Source organism: Lampris incognitus, chromosome 9 (genome assembly GCF_029633865.1).
Source record: "Lampris incognitus isolate fLamInc1 chromosome 9, fLamInc1.hap2, whole genome shotgun sequence".
Lineage (NCBI taxonomy): Eukaryota > Metazoa > Chordata > Actinopteri > Lampriformes > Lampridae > Lampris > Lampris incognitus.
This window is the reverse complement of record NC_079219.1, coordinates 17,919,083-17,934,760: the sequence shown is the minus strand read 5'-3', so window position 1 is coordinate 17,934,760 and position 15,678 is coordinate 17,919,083. Positions and strand designations below refer to the sequence as shown.

The 15,678-nt window shown below is 41.3% G+C and overlaps 4 non-coding genes across 4 annotated transcripts; 3 read left to right on the top strand and 1 right to left on the bottom strand.

Moving 5' to 3' along the window:
• The first annotated feature begins 2,886 nt into the window (after positions 1-2,886).
• Positions 2,887-2,959, top strand: trnaa-agc (transfer RNA alanine (anticodon AGC)). Its single transcript has one exon. It is a non-coding gene; the product is annotated as a tRNA-Ala (tRNA).
• Positions 2,960-6,802: 3,843 nt separating this feature from the next.
• Positions 6,803-6,875, top strand: trnaa-agc (transfer RNA alanine (anticodon AGC)). Its single transcript has one exon. It is a non-coding gene; the product is annotated as a tRNA-Ala (tRNA).
• A 3,126-nt stretch (positions 6,876-10,001) lies between these two features.
• trnaf-gaa (transfer RNA phenylalanine (anticodon GAA)) lies at positions 10,002-10,074 on the bottom strand. Its single transcript has one exon. It is a non-coding gene; the product is annotated as a tRNA-Phe (tRNA).
• A 231-nt stretch (positions 10,075-10,305) lies between these two features.
• trnaa-agc (transfer RNA alanine (anticodon AGC)) lies at positions 10,306-10,378 on the top strand. Its single transcript has one exon. It is a non-coding gene; the product is annotated as a tRNA-Ala (tRNA).
• The last annotated feature ends 5,300 nt before the right edge of the window (positions 10,379-15,678 follow it).

Here is a 15,678-nt window from a genome sequence, read left to right as displayed (position 1 = left end):
TCACTGATTACCCAATCTCCAGTGTTGTTGTCCTTTCAGTAAAACTAGCACACATATCTTTCATTGAAGGGTTAGACCATGGAATTAACTTCATTCACTCCAGTAACAATGTCATTTAGCAGAACCAAGAATAACAAAGATGTATGGCTTGGATGATCGAGCAAGAGGTTCTAGAATATTGTTGGGACAGACACCTCATTTGTGGAGCTAAGAAAACAAATGCATACACACACACAACCTGCTGCAAAGCCAGATATTGCCTTTGGGAACAAAGTTGTTTGAATCGTCTTTGTTAAATCTTTACCTGCCTATGATATTAGCTGCGATGATTGAAGGCTTGCTTACCATGTGAGGGACAGTGAGATTGACACCCACATTCTCACAGCTAACCCTTTTTGATATGTTGTGCCAAGGCTTAAGAACGCATTTCCTAAAGGCCCTTCCACACTGAAGATACACCTTTAACTGAGATTTTCTTTACCTGTCTTTTCGAGCAGCCGAGCTTAGCAAATAGTGTTCTACTGCAGTCTGTACTTTTCTTGTTTGTGGAAACCCAAAGGCTTAAAAAGAAATTGCTGAAGGCCTTTCCTTAATGAAGATACACCTTTAACTGACAGATGCTTTCCCAGGATTTTGGAACGGCCATCTTCTTGAGTAAGGTGTTGTACTATAGTGTCTGTTTTTCTTGTTTGTGGAAGCCGTTCCTGCCAAATCTCTCCAGACAGCAGCATTTTCAAGCTCTAGGCTAAAAGGTTAACAAGTTGGAATGCAAGCACTGAATTAGAAGCACTCTCTGATCTGTGTGAATTAGCTTTCTATGAGCAAGAGAGAATACATGTACCAGCACAGATGCCGAAGGCCAGGCTTGAACCAGAGACCTTTAGCTCTTCAGTCCTACACTCTGCCAATTGAGCTATTTTGGCTCTGGTGCAGCAGTTACGCTTTGGAATCTTGATCCCTCACTCTCCATGTACTATGAACTATTTCTCAAGTAATAGGGGAGCATTTCTTTTAATCATAAAGAAGTGTATTTTCAAATAGACTCGGCCTCATTTAAGTAATATTATTTGCATGAATACTTATAACCAAGGGCTATAACTAAGTAACTACATAACTAGGTCTGGCTTGAGGCATTAGCCTTCTGTGAGGCTCCCTTAAATAGCATAAGGGGAATTAGGTCAAATGGTAGAGCGCTCGCTTAGCATGCGAGAGGTAGCAGGATCGATGCCCGCATTCTCCAAAGAACAATTTCTTGCTGTCTAGTCAGTGTTTCCTTTGCTTAATACTCAAGATGATCAAAATAATGCTGCAATTGCTTGAGTTATAAGCCTGATGACAGTTGCTTTGGCCTTTCTTATTCTGTTTACATTTTTTCCTCTTAATTTCTTTAACATATCTTTATCTCATTAATTTAATCTTTTAAAATGTATTTTTATTGTATTCTATATCTCTTTTAAAGCCTTGTACATGAAGACTTGCAATCTCAAGATCAGTAAAGCTAGAGTGTGGGGCTTTTACAAACAAATTAATGTCTGTGACATTAGAGCCATTGCTGAACAAATTCCCAAAATGATGATTAAGGCTATAACCGCCAGGTAAATCTCTCTGTATTTCACATTATACCTGAGTTTTAAATCTGGTGTATGGGGTGACATTCCCGCACTGGAGCACCGGCAGTTATGTGTTGTATATCGACCAGCAATCAATATGATCCAATACAAATACCTCACTGATTACCCAATCTCCAGTGTTGTTGTCCTTTCAGTAAAACTAGCACACATCTATCTTTCAATGAAGGGTTAGACCATGGAATTAACTTCATTCACTCCAGTAACAATGTCGTTTACCAGAACCAAGAATAGCAAAGATGTATGGCTTGGATGATCAAGCAAGAGGTTCTAGAATATTGTTGGGACAGACACCTCATTTGTGGAGTGAAGAAAACAAATGCATACACACACACAACCTGCTGCAAAGCCAGATATTGACTTTGGGAACAAAGTTGTTTGAATCGTCTTTGTTAAATCTTTACCTGCCTGTGATATTAGCTGCGATGATTGAAGGCTTGCTTACCATGTGAGGGGCAGTGAGATTGACACCCACATTCTCACAGCTAACCCTTTTTGATATGTTGTGCCAAGGCTTAAGAAAGCATTTCCTGAAGGCCTTTCCACACTGAAGACATACCTTTAACTGAGATTTTCTTTACCTGTCTTTTCGAGCAGCCGAGCTTAGCAAGTAGTGTTCTACTGCAGTCTGTACTTTTCTTGTTTGTGGAAACCCAAAGGCTTAAAAAAAAATTCCTGAAGGCCTTTCCTTAATGAAGATACACCTTTAACTGACAGATTCTTTCCCAGGATTTTGGAACGGTCGTCTTCGTGAGTAAGGTGTTGTACTGCAGTGTCTATTTTTCTTGTTTGTGGAAGCCACCTCTGCCAAATCTCTCCAGACAGCAGCATTTTCAAGCTCTAGGCTAAAGGGTTAACAAGGAGGAATGCAAGCACTGAATTAGAAGCACTCTCTGATCTGTGTGAATTAGCTTTCTATGAACAAGAGAGAGTGCATGTACCAGTAACAGCATGGTTGCTAAAAGCCAGGAAACTTTAGATCTTCATTCCTACACTCTCCCAACTGAGCTATTTTGGCACTGCATGGAAGAGTTACGGTTTGGAATGTTGACCCCTCACTCTCCACTATGAACCATTTCTCAAGGAATAGGGGAGCATTTCTTTTAATCATAAAGAAGTGTATTTTCAAATGGACTCAGCCTCATTTAAGTATATTATTCTCATGAATACTTACACCCAAGGGCTATAACGACGTAACTACACAACTAGGTTTGGCTTGAAGTGCTAGGCTTCTGTGAGGTTCCCTGAAGGAGCAGAAGGGGAATTAGCTCAAATGGTAGAGCGCTCGCTTAGCATGCGAGAGGTAGCGGGATCGATGCCCGCATTCTCCAAAGAGCAACTTCTTGCTGTCTAGTCAGTGTTTCCTTTGCTGAAGACTCGAGATGATCAAAATAATTTTACCTTTGCTTGAGTTTTAAGTCTGATGACAGTTGCTTTGGCCTTTCTTATTTTATTTACATTTTTTCGCTTAATTTCTTTGTAAACATATCTTTATCTCATTCATTTAATCTTTTAAAATTTATTTTTATTGTATTCTATATGTTTTTTTATTATTTTTTATGCCTTTATTTGTAGCCTCGTACACGAGGACTTACAATGTCAAGATCATTAAAGCTAGAGTCTGGGACCTCTACATACAAATGAAAGTCCATGACATTCAAGCTCTTGCTGAACAAATTCCCAAAGTGATGATTAAGGCTATCACTGCCAGATAAATCTCTCTGTATTTCACATTATACCTGAGCTTTAAATCTTGTATCTGGGGTGACATTCCCACACTGGAGCACCGGCTGATATGTGTTGTATAGCAACCAGCAATGTCTGATTTGCCAGAGCTAAGCTTCCATGTGTTGAAAGTGTTTTAATGTCTCTAATTGGTTAGGCTTCAGGGCTTTGTACCAGAAAACTTCTGGGCTTGGAAACTATGGGGGAAAAACCTAAGTAGCGTCCAAGAAAAGTTTCTGATACTACAAAGAAAAAAGAAACTCAGCCTTCAGAGGAAGGATTAAAGTAATAAAAAAAAGAGAAAGCAATAGATGGCAAGGCCCAACACAGATAACCATTGGTGTGGCTTTTCCTCATCGGAGAGCACTGAAAGCAGAAACGTAATTACTCCCGCTGCCAGAAAGAAGAGAAAAATCATCCCCACTTCAGGTTTAACACTTGATGATTCATCTCTGGCTGAAATTCATCTCCGTCCGTTCCTTTAGGGAAACCATAACAAATACACTCGTGCACTCTTGCAGCTGTTTTACCTGAGCCAACTCCTTGCCACCATTACTGTGTGTCTGTCCTCCTGCTCCCATGATTGTTGTATACTCTGCCTGTATGTCATAGCCTAACCTGCTGCCCCCCCCCCGTCTGTTTTTAAACCGTGCTAAACGTGCGGTATGTCATAACCTGTTGCTACACCCCTGCTGTCTGCTTTATCGCCGCTACATGTGCTGTATATCCTAACTGACTGAGTTGTATGTCTGCTTGCCTCCTAACTGCCTGCTATACTGTCCCATTAATTGTGCTGTCTGCTGTACTTAACTGTCCACTGTCTAATCCTGCTGATACTGTATGCTGCCAATACCATTAATGCTTTATGTGTGTGTTGTACGTTGCCATTGTGTGTGTGTGTGTACCTACACACAGGGTGTTGTGATGCATCTAGTGCAGCAGTGTGTAGTTGGAGGGAAGGTCCATGTGTTCTTCCAACCCGCTTGTGTCCTTCTTGCCCTTAGCTTGCTGCCGCTGGCTAGCCTTTGTGGCGAATAGGGAAGCATCCTAGCGTGTAAGCCTTCCCTTGCCAGTACATAGCCTCTCCTTCACCAAGACTCCTGCCAGGCCTCCCCGTGGCCACACATGGTAACTGGGGTCTTGCGGCCCCAGGCTAACTTGGCAGGGGATCTCGGAGCAGCAGTGGGCCCCAGAGATATGGTGTGCAGGCCCACCCTGGTGGACACACCCTGGCACCTATCAACCACTGCCCCGCTGCCTTGTGGGTGAGTCTGGGAAGACATAAGGCTAAGGGAGCTTACCCCAACAGAAAAGCAAGCTGTGGCGGCACACTTCGAGGCGGTTTCCGAAAAACTGGATTTCCGGCAGCCCCCTGCAGTTGTGTGGAGGTGCCGGTCGTCTAGGGATCCCCCTTGCCATCGGAACCATCTCCTCTACAATCAAGTCATGTGGCGTCGGGAGAAGCACACCCCCCATGCCACTTTAAAAACCATCTCTGCGCAGGTATCTTCTGCTATCTGAGTCCTCAAAGGACCCACAAATAGAAGAAGATGGTCATCATCGGGCACGATGGACAACCAACAATCACAATCACGTTGCCATTGGATGTGTCATATGTTGCCACCACTGCTTACGTGTATTAACCAACTCCTGGGTTATTCCATATTTGCTGCTACTGCTCTACTGTGCGTGAACGTGTGTGCTATGTCCTACCTGTTGCTATATGTCAGCCTTGTTCCTCTGCAGATGTAAGTATGACCACTATGAATGTTTTGTTGTACTGATTGTGATGTCCACATCTGTGTACTTGGCCTTTCATGTCACTGCTGTTCCTTGTTTTTACCTCTCTTTATTTTACTCCCCATCCCCTTCCCCTAGGGGGCACTTACCCCCAACATAGGCCGTTATTGTAAATAAGAGTTTGCTCTTAATTAACCTGCCTATTAAAATAAAGGTTGATGATGATGATGATGATGATCACAATACTTTAGCTTTAGACCTTGCTACCTTTTATTTAAATAGCATGATTTTTGAAATCCATTTCAGGTTATCAGGAGGTAATATATCTTAGAAGCATCCTAAAAATAGCTTTGGAGTTTTTTCATCTAAAATTAAGGGTCTGTGGTATAATATCAACCATTCGTAGATGTTTCTCATTGTATGTGCTACTGCAAAAAAATCTGAATTTGTGTGTGATGTCGGGGCACATTGACATCTACATTTGACTTTTTAATATTAATATGGAATTAATATCAATATAATCCAATACAAATACCTCACTGATTACCCAATCTCCAGTGTTGTTGTCCTTCCAGTAAAACTAGCACACATGTATCTTTCATTGAAGGGTTAGACCATGGAATTAACTTGATTCACTCCAGTAACAATGTCGTTTACCAGAAGCAAGAATAACAAAGATGTATGGCTTGGATGATCGAGCAAGAGGTTATAGAATATTGTTGGGACAGACACCTCATTTGTGGAGCTAAGAAAACAAATGCATACGCACACAGCCTGCTGCAAAGCCCGATATTGCCTTTGGGAGCAAAGTTGTTTGAATCATCTTTGTTAAATCTTTACCTGCCTATGATATTAGCTGCGATGATTGAAGGTTTGCTTACCATGTGAGGGACAGTGAGATTGACACCCACATTCTCGCAGCTAACACTTTTTGATATGTCGTGCCAAGGCTTAAGAAAGCATTTCCTAAAGGCCCTTCCACACTGAAGATACACCTTTAACTGAGATTTTCTTTACCTGTCTTTTCGAGCAGCCGAGCTTAGCAAGTACAGTGTTCTACTGCAGTCTGTACTTTTCTTGTTTGTGGAAACCCAAAGGCTTACAAAAAAAAAAATTCCTGAAGGCTTTTCCTTAATGAAGATACACCTTTAACTGACAGATGCTTTCCCAGGATTTTGGAACGGTCATCTTCGTGAGTAAGGTGTTGTACTGCAGTGTCTATTTTTCTTGTTTGTGGAAGTCACCCCTGCCAAATCTCTCCAGACAGCAGCATTTTCAAGCTCTAGGCTAAAGGGTTAACAAGGAGGAATGCAAGCACTGAATTAGAAGCACTCTCTGATCTGTGTGAATTAGCTTTCAATGAACAAGAAAGAATACATGTACCAGCATGCATACCGAAGGTCAGGCTTGAACCAGGGACCTTAGACTCTTCAGTCCTACACTCTGCAAACTGAGCTATTTTGGCTCTGCTGCAGCACTTACGCTTTGGAATCTTGATCCCTCACTCTCCATGTACTATCGTCTATTTCTCAAGGAATGGGAGGGCATTTCTTTTAATTGTAAAGAAATGTATTTTCAAATAGACTCGGCCTCATTTAAGTAATATTATTTGCATGAATATTTATAACCAAGGGCTATAACTAAGTAATTACATAACTAGGTCTGGCTTGAGGCATTAGTCTTCTGTGAGGCTCCCTAAAGGAGCATAAGGGGAATTAGCTCAAATGGTAGAGCGCTCGCTTAGCATGCGAGAGGTAGCGGGATCGATGCCCGCATTCTCCAAAGAACAATTTCTTGCTGTCTAGTCAGTGTTTCCTTTGCTTAATACTCAAGATGATCAAAATAATGCTGCAGTTGCTTGAGTTGTAAGCCTGATGACAGTTGCTTTGGCCTTTCTTATTCTATTTGCATTTTTTCCTCTTAATTTCTTTAACATATCTTTATCTCATTAATTTAATCTTTTAAAATGTGTTTTTATTGTATTCTATATCTCTTTTAAAGCCTTGTAAATGAAGACTTGCAATCTCAAGATCAGTAAAGCTAGAGTGTGGGGCTTTTACAAACAAATTAATGTCTGTGACATTCAAGCCATTGCTGAACAAATTCCCAAAATGATGATTAAGGCTATAACCGCCAGGTAAATCTCTCTGTATTTCACATTATACCTGAGTTTTAAATCTGGTGTATGGGGGGACATTCCCGCACTGGAGCACCGGCAGTTATGTGTTGTATATAGACCAGCAATCAATATGATCCAATACAAATACCTCACTGATTACCCAATCTCCAGTGTTGTTGTCCTTTCAGTAAAACTAGCACACGTATCTTTCATTGAAGGGTTAGACCAGGGATTTAACTTCATTCACTCCAGTAACAATGTCGTTTACCAGAACCAAGAATAACAAAGATGTATGGCTTGGATGATCAAGCAAGAGGTTCTAGAATATTGTTGGGACAGACACCTCATTTGTGGAGCTAAGAAAACAAATGCATACACACACACAACCTGCTGCAAAGCCAGATATTGACTTTGGGAACAAAGTTGTTTGAATCGTCTTTGTTAAATCTTTACCTGCCTATGATATTAGCTGCGATGATTGAAGGCTTGCTTACCATGTGAGGGACAGTGAGATTGACACCCACAGTCTCACAGCTAACCCTTTTTGATATGTTGTGCCAAGGCTTAAGAAAGCATTTCCTAAAGGCCCTTCCACACTGAAGATACACCTTTAACTGAGATTTTCTTTACCTGTCTTTTCGAACAGCCGAGCTTAGCAAATAGTGTTCTACTGCAGTCTGTACTTTTCTTGTTTGTGGAAACCCAAAGGCTTACAAAAAAATTGCTGAAGGCCTTTCCTTAATGAAGATACACCTTTAACTGACAGATGCTTTCCCAGGATTTTGGAAGGGCCGTCTTCGTGAGTAAGGTGTTGTACTGCAGTGTCTGTTTTTCTTGTTTGTGGAAGCCGCTCCTGCCAAATCTCTCCAGACAGCAGCATTTACAAGCTCTAGGCTAAAGGTTAACAAGTTGGAATGCAAGCACTGAATTAGAGGCACTCTCTGATCTGTGTGAATTAGCTTTCAATGAACAAGAGAAAGTGAATGTACCAGCATGGATGAAGAAGGACAGGCTTGAACCAGGCACCTTTAGATCTTCTTTCCTACACTCTGCCAACTGAGCTATTTTGGCTCTGTTCCAATAGTTACGCTTTGGAATGTTGATCCCTCACTCTCCATGTACTATCATCTATTTCACAAGGAATGGGAGGGCATTTCTTTTAATTGCAAAGAAGTATATTTTCAAATGGACTCGGCCTCATTTAAGTATATTGTTCTCATGAATACTTAGAACCAAGGGCTATAACTATGTAACTACACAACTAGGTCTGGCTTGAGATGTCAGCCTCCTGTGGGGTTAACTTAAGGAGCATAAGGGGAATTAGCTCAAATGGTAGAATGCTCACTTAGCATGCGAGAGGTAGCGGGATTGATGCCAGCATTCTCCAAAGAGCAATTTCTTGCTGTCTAGTCAGTGCTGCCTTTACTAAAGATGATCAAAATAATGCTACTATTGCTTGAATTTTAAGCCTGATGACAGTCTATTTGGCCTTTCTTATTCTATTTAAATTTTTCTCTTCATTTCTTTGTTAACATGTCTTGAGCTCATTAATTTAATCTTTTAAAATTTATTTTTATTGTATTCTATGTCTCTTTTTTATACCTTCATTTAAAGCGTTATACATTAAGACTTGCAATGTCAAGATCATTACCGTGTGGGACTTTTACATAGTATAAATTAATATCCATGACATTAAAGGCCTTGTCGAGCAAAATCCCAAAATGATGATTAATCCCATCACTGCCACGTAAATCTCTCTGTATTTCGCATTATACCAGAGTTTTAAATCTGGGGTGATATTCCCGCACTGGAGCACCGAAGGTTATGCGTTGTACATCAACAAGCAATGATTGGTTTGTCAGAGCTAAACTTGCATGTGATGAAAGCTTTCGGATGCCTCTAATTGGCTAGAATTCAGTGCTTCCCGCTAGAAAGCTTCTGGACTTGCTAGCAATGGTGGAAAAAGCTAAGAAGTGTCCACAAACAGTTTCTGATGCTCCAAAGAAAAAAGAAACTCAGCGTTCAGAGGAAGGATTAAGTTAAAAAAGAAAAAAAGAGAAAGTAATAGATGGCGAGGACAAACATGGATAACCATTGGTGTAGCTTTTCCTCATTGGAGAGTGCAGAAAGCTGCCAGAAAGTTCATTATGGAGCTAAGAAAACAAATGTGCGCGCACACACACACACAACCTGCTGCAAAGCCAGATATTGCCTTTGGGGACAAAGTTGTTTGAATCTTTTTTGTTTAAGCTTCAACTGCCTGGGATATTAGCTGATATGACCGAAGGCGCGCTTAGCATGTTAATGGCCCTCTGATTGACACCCACATTCTCCACAACTAGCCCTTTTTGATATGTTGTGCCAAGGCTTAAGAAAGCATTTCCTAAAGGCCTTTCTGTACTGAAGATACATCTTTAACTGAGAGGTGCTTTTCAAGCAGCTAGGCTCATCAATAACAGTGTTCTACTGCAGTCTTTACTTTTCTTGTTTGTGTTAGCCCCAAGGACAGCATTTCTTGAAGGCCTTTCCATACTGAAAATAAACCTTTAACTGAGAGGTTCTTTTCGCAGATTTTGGAGCAGCCGGGCTTTGCAAGTGTTTTACTGCAGTCTGTACTTTTCTTGTTTGCAGAAGCTCTCGCTCCCTAATCTCTGCAGACAGCAGCATTTACAAGCTTGTGGCACAAGGTTTGACAAGTTGGAGTTAGAAGCACTCTGATCTATGTGTCACAAGAGGTGAACTGGCTTTCTATGAACAATAGAGAGTGCATGTACCAGAAACAGCTGGGCTGCCAAAACCCAGGCTTGAACCAGGGACCTTCAGATTTTCCATCTAAAGCTCTCCCAACTGAGCTATCTCAGCAGAGCATGCAGGTCTCACACTTTGGAATCTTGACCCCTCCCTCTGCATGTACCATGCTCTATTTCACAAGGAATGGTTGTGCATTTCTTCTGTTTGGAAAGAAGTGTATTTTTAAATGGACTCGGCCTCTTTTAAGTATATCATTCTGATGACTATTTTTAACCAAGTAACTACACACTTAGGTCTGGTTTGAGGGTTTAGCTTCCTATGAGGTTCCCTGAATGTGTGTAAGGGGAATTAGCTCAAATGGTAGAGCGCTCGCTTAGCATGCGAGAGGTAGCGGGATCGATGCCCGCATTCTCCAAAGAGCAATTTATTACTGTCTAGTTGTTGTTGCCACTGCTTGACTTTTAAGCTTGATGTCAGTTAATTTGGCCTTTCTTATCTTATTTATATTTCTTAATTCATTTTTAACATGTCTTTGTTTCATGCATTTAATCTTTTAAAATGCATTTTTATTGTATATCTAATTTTTATGCCTTTATTTAAAGCCTTATACATGAAGACTTGCAATGTCAAGATCATTAAAGCTAGAGTGTGGGACTTTTGCATACAAATGAATGTCCTTGACATTCAAGCACTTGCTAAGCAAGTTCACATAATGATGATTAACCCCATCACTGCCAGGTAAAATTCTCTGAATTTCGCATTATACCAGAGTTTTAAATCTGGTGTCTAGAGTGATACTCCCGCACTGGAGCACCAGAGGTTATGCATTGTACATCAACCAGCAATGATTGATTTGACAGTGCTGGACTTCCGTGTGATGAAAGGGTTCGCGTGCCTCTAATTGGCTAGGTTTCAGGGCTTTTTGCCAGAAAGCTTAAGGCTTGGAAGCTTTGGCAGAAAAACCTAAGGAGCATCCTAGAAAAATTTCCAATGCTCTAGAGAAAAAGAAACTCAGCGTTCAGAGAAAGGATTAAAGTTAAAAAAAAAGAAAGAAAGAACACTATCTTGGGCTAGGACAAACTGAGATAACAGGAACAAAGACTGTGTATTTCTTTGCAAGGTGCTGATATTGAACAAGTTAAGGAGGCCAGATTACAATAGATGTAACACTCTCTTGGGCTACTCACATTAATGATATTGTAACAAAAATGAGCACAAGTATTTCAATCATTAGAAGGAGTGCCTACTTTCTAACTAACACAACTACTAAGCAAGCCATACAATCCCTGGTCTTATCACATCTTGACTACTGCCCAGCAATCTGGTCAAATGCATCTAAACAAGAACTAAAAATCCAGTTTACCCAAAATAGAGCTGCGAGGCTCGCTCTGCATTGCTCAATCAGAAAAGGTGTTGAAAGAAGGCATAAAGAATTGTCATGGATGAGAGTCAATGAGAGATTAGCTTGTTGCCTGATTCTATTCATGAAAAACATTTATACGCAACGCAACGCAAACCTGTTTGCTTCTCCTCTGAGCTGTTGCTTACTAGTGATGGTCATGACTATGGCATTAGACATGCCGGGAAGGGTCATCTCACCTTGCCTAAACCCAGAACTGATGCCTTAAAAAAGACTAATGTACAGGGCAATTACCTACTGGAATGGACTTCCGCAACATTTGATTTCAATTACCAGCAGAGTTGGCTTCAAGAAGAGGCTGAGAAAATATGTACAGCAGAAAGAGACTGTTTTAGATTAGGTCTGTTTTTTTATGTCTGTTTACTGTATTCTGCTATGATTTATGTCTGCTTTAATTGTTTTAATTAATCTTTTTTTCTCATTTATGGTAATTGTGTGTGTCTAATTGGGTATGATGGGTATAAAGAATTTTGTGTAGTGCTCAAACCTGTTTGATAAGTTTAGCTTTCTATGATGTTTCTGTTATATTGATATACATGTTCTGTTTTTGCTTAGTGACTTTTAAATTAACAATTGTACTGTTAGACCCCAGGAAGAATAGTTGCTACTGAGGCAGTGATTGATGGGGATTTGAAATAAAGAATAAAGAATAACCATTGGTGTAGCTTTTCCTCATTGGAGAGCACTGAAAGAAGATAAGTAAATCCACACTGCATGTTTAACACTTGATGATCTCAGTACTTTAGCTCTAGACCTTGCTAGTATTTATTTAAAAAGCATGATTTTTGAAATCCCTTTCAGATTACCAGGAGGTAATATATCTTAAAAACACCCTAATATAGCTGTGGAGTTGTTCTTTTTTTTCCTTTTTCCTGAAAAAAAAAGGTCTCAAGTGTGATATCAGCTATTCATTTTTGTGTTTTGTTTTTGTTTTTTTGGTTGCATGTGCTACTGCAAAAAAAAATCAGAATATGTGTGCGCTTTGAGTGACACATTTACATCTACATTTACCTTTTTAATATTAATATTAATATTAATATAAACCATAAGTGATCATCCGGTCTCCAGTGTTGTTCTCCTTTTAGTAAAAATAGCAGTCGTCTTTCATTGAGGGGCTTTACCAGGGCATCAACTTCATTCACTCCTGTAACAATGTCACTTACATGAAACAAGGATAGCAAAGATGTAAGGCTTGGATGATCGAGCAAGAGTTCCCGGAATATTGTTGGGACAGCCACCTTATCATTGGAGCTAAGGAAACAAATGCACACACACACACACACACACACACACACACACACACACACACACACACACACACACACACACACACACACACACAACCTGCTGCAAAGCCAGATATTGCCTTTGGAAACGAAGTTGTTTTAATCTTCTTTGTTCAAGCTTTCCCTGGCTGTGATATTAGCTGCTATGATTGAAGGCCTGCTTAGCATGTGAGGGGCAGTGTGACTGACACCCACATTCTCCACAACTAGCCCTTTTTGATATGTTGTGCCAAGGGATAAGAAAGCATTTCCTAAAGGCATTTCCATATTGAAGATACAGCTTTAACCGAGTGGTGCTTTTCTAAGCTTTTCCAGCAGCCAGGCTTAGGAAGTACAGTGCTGTACAGCAGTCTTTACTTTCCTATTTTTTATGCATGGAGTCCTGGCCTGAGCTAAAATGTCAGGCCATGTTCCCCGCATTCTGCACCTATCTACAGGCTAGTAGCCACTCTTTCAAGGACGAGGATGTGCAAATCCTTGATAGGGAGGAATGCTTGTTTGAACAGGGAGTTAATGAGGCCATTTATGTGAAGAGGGAACAACCATCCCTGAACTGAGGGGGGAGGCGGATCTTGATCCCTCTCTCTCTCCATGTACTATGATCTATTTCCCAAGGAATGAGAGATTATTTCTTCTGTTTGCAAAGAAGTGTATTTTCATATGGACTCAGCCTCGGTGTATTATTCTGATGAATACTTGTATCCAAGGGCTATAACTAAGCAACTGTGCCACTAGGTCTGGCTTGACACAAGTAGGATTGGCTTGAGGCTCCTGTGGGGTTCCCATAATCTATGTAAGGGGAATTTGAGGGTTTTTTTTATTATTATTTTTACGTTTCCTTTATTAATCCCCTTGGGGAAATTCAGGTACTGCAAACTAACCCATCCTAGCTGTGATCTGTGTAGCTAGAAGCAGCAGGATGCCACCTTCATGCTGCACCCTGAGACCAACTCCAGTTCTTTACCCATTGCCTTGGTCAGGGGCACAGACAGGAGTATAAACCCTAACATCCATGTTTCTTTTTTGATGGTGGGGGAAACCGGAGCACCCGGAGAAACCCCACCGCAGACACAGGGAGAACATGCAAACGCCACACAGGGCGACCTGGGATGACCCCCAAGGTTGGACAACCCCGGGGTTCAAACCCAGGACCTTCTTGCTGTGAGGCAACAGCGACAACTACTGAGCCACCGTACCACCCAGAGCATGGTGGCCGGCACGGTGGCCTACAGCTATTATACCTAAGAGCCTGCAATTGAAATCTTCTCTCAAGGGCCACCGAGCTAGCAAGATCCTCCAGAAGGCACAGAGCCAGCTGGTGAACGAATAGGTGGGACAAACTAATTTTACCATCAACACTTCTAAAGCCAAAGAGGAGTCAATCCAACAGAAACTCATGTCAAGTCTAGATCAGCTGTGTAGCTTTGGGTGGGCCTAGGCCCACCCAATCCAGCAAACAAGGCTTCCTTGTTTGTAGGATCATCCATTGAATATTAGTTAATGAATACTGTTCAATTATCTGACTATGCAACCAAAAATAAAACATTCTTGTTACTTGCTTGTTTACAAAATGATGATGATAGGTCAGATTTTGAGTGGTAGTACATTTTGCAAATGCCAGATTGCGAGCAGTCCCTCCTCTTTCACTCAATGTACAGCTTGCGCATTGCAGAGAGGAACAGAATCCTACTTTCAGCTAGCTAGCTGCTTGTAATGTAGGTTAAGATAAAAATCATGGCTAAACAAAGCACTTTGCTTAAGTTTGTCACAAAAAGAGGAGCAGGAGGAAGATAATTCAGCTCAAGTTCAGGAATCATTTTCAATTCACTACCCACACCAAGCCCTGTCATCTCCTACTGTAATCATCAAACGTAAGCTAATTTACAATTTTGGGGTGTAGTAGCCTATTGCCTAGATCAATATTATTGTTTACTGGGTATAGTTTTTGTTGGGTGTATAATCGGATTTTATGTTGATGTTGCTGCATCTGCCGTGTGTGCAGTTTTGTGCAAGTTTACACTTCACAAGAACTAGCTCAACGTTCAAGCCACAGATTAAAATGAACTAGTTCAAGCTTATAACCCAATCTTGAATTTTGAACTAAGTTCACAGTCCCAAAAATTGAACTACTTCTCGTTCATTTCTTCCGTTGTGTTTTAAATGAGCAACTTCCAATGGTCGGATGCTTCAACTTGCTGTGTTGTTTCCAAGTTGTTGCTGATGTGGCTGACATCTGGACTTTTTTTAAAAACCTGCGGGCACAATTTGCATAGAAATTTGATTTTTTTTTCCCATTGGGATATATCTCCCTGTGATGGCCTGGTGGCCTGTCCAGGGTGTATCCCCGCCTGCCGCCCAATGACTGCTGAGATAGGCTCCAGCATCCCCGCGACCCTGAGTAGGATGAACAGCTGGATAATGGATGGTATTTTTATTAATACCATCAGGTGTGGAGGTGTTCATGAAAGAGCTGGGTCTTTAGCTTCTTCTTAAAGATGGAGAGATACTCAGCGGATCGAATTGAGTTTGGTAACTCGTTCCACCACCAGGGAACTACAGAAGAGAAGAGGCTGGCTAGTGACTTAGGGCCCCCGTTGTGGCGGAAGTGCCAGGCATCTTTCATTGGCAGAGTGTAGTGAGCGGGATTGAGTGTAGACCTGAATGAGGGATTCCAGGTAGGTAGGGGCCGTTTTAATTGCTGTTTTTAAGTGAGTGTTATGGTACAGCCGCAACAAGCACACAACCGGAGTTTGCCACTGCAGTAGCACAACGTGAAATGAAGAGAGAAAACCAAACACAGAGGCGAATAAACTGGCAGCTATGCCTACGTAGCTGTGAGCCGGTTCGGGACCCCCGCGAGGACATCTGCTCTCAGTGGTCCGAAGAATGCAATTCCAGTTCCCTTGAGCGGCCAGTCCTGTTCGTTTTAGATGGTGTTCAAGTTTCTTGTTTTTAGTGCAGAGAGGATGTGTAGAAAACGCTGTGCCATCTGCTGAGCGTGTGCCATAC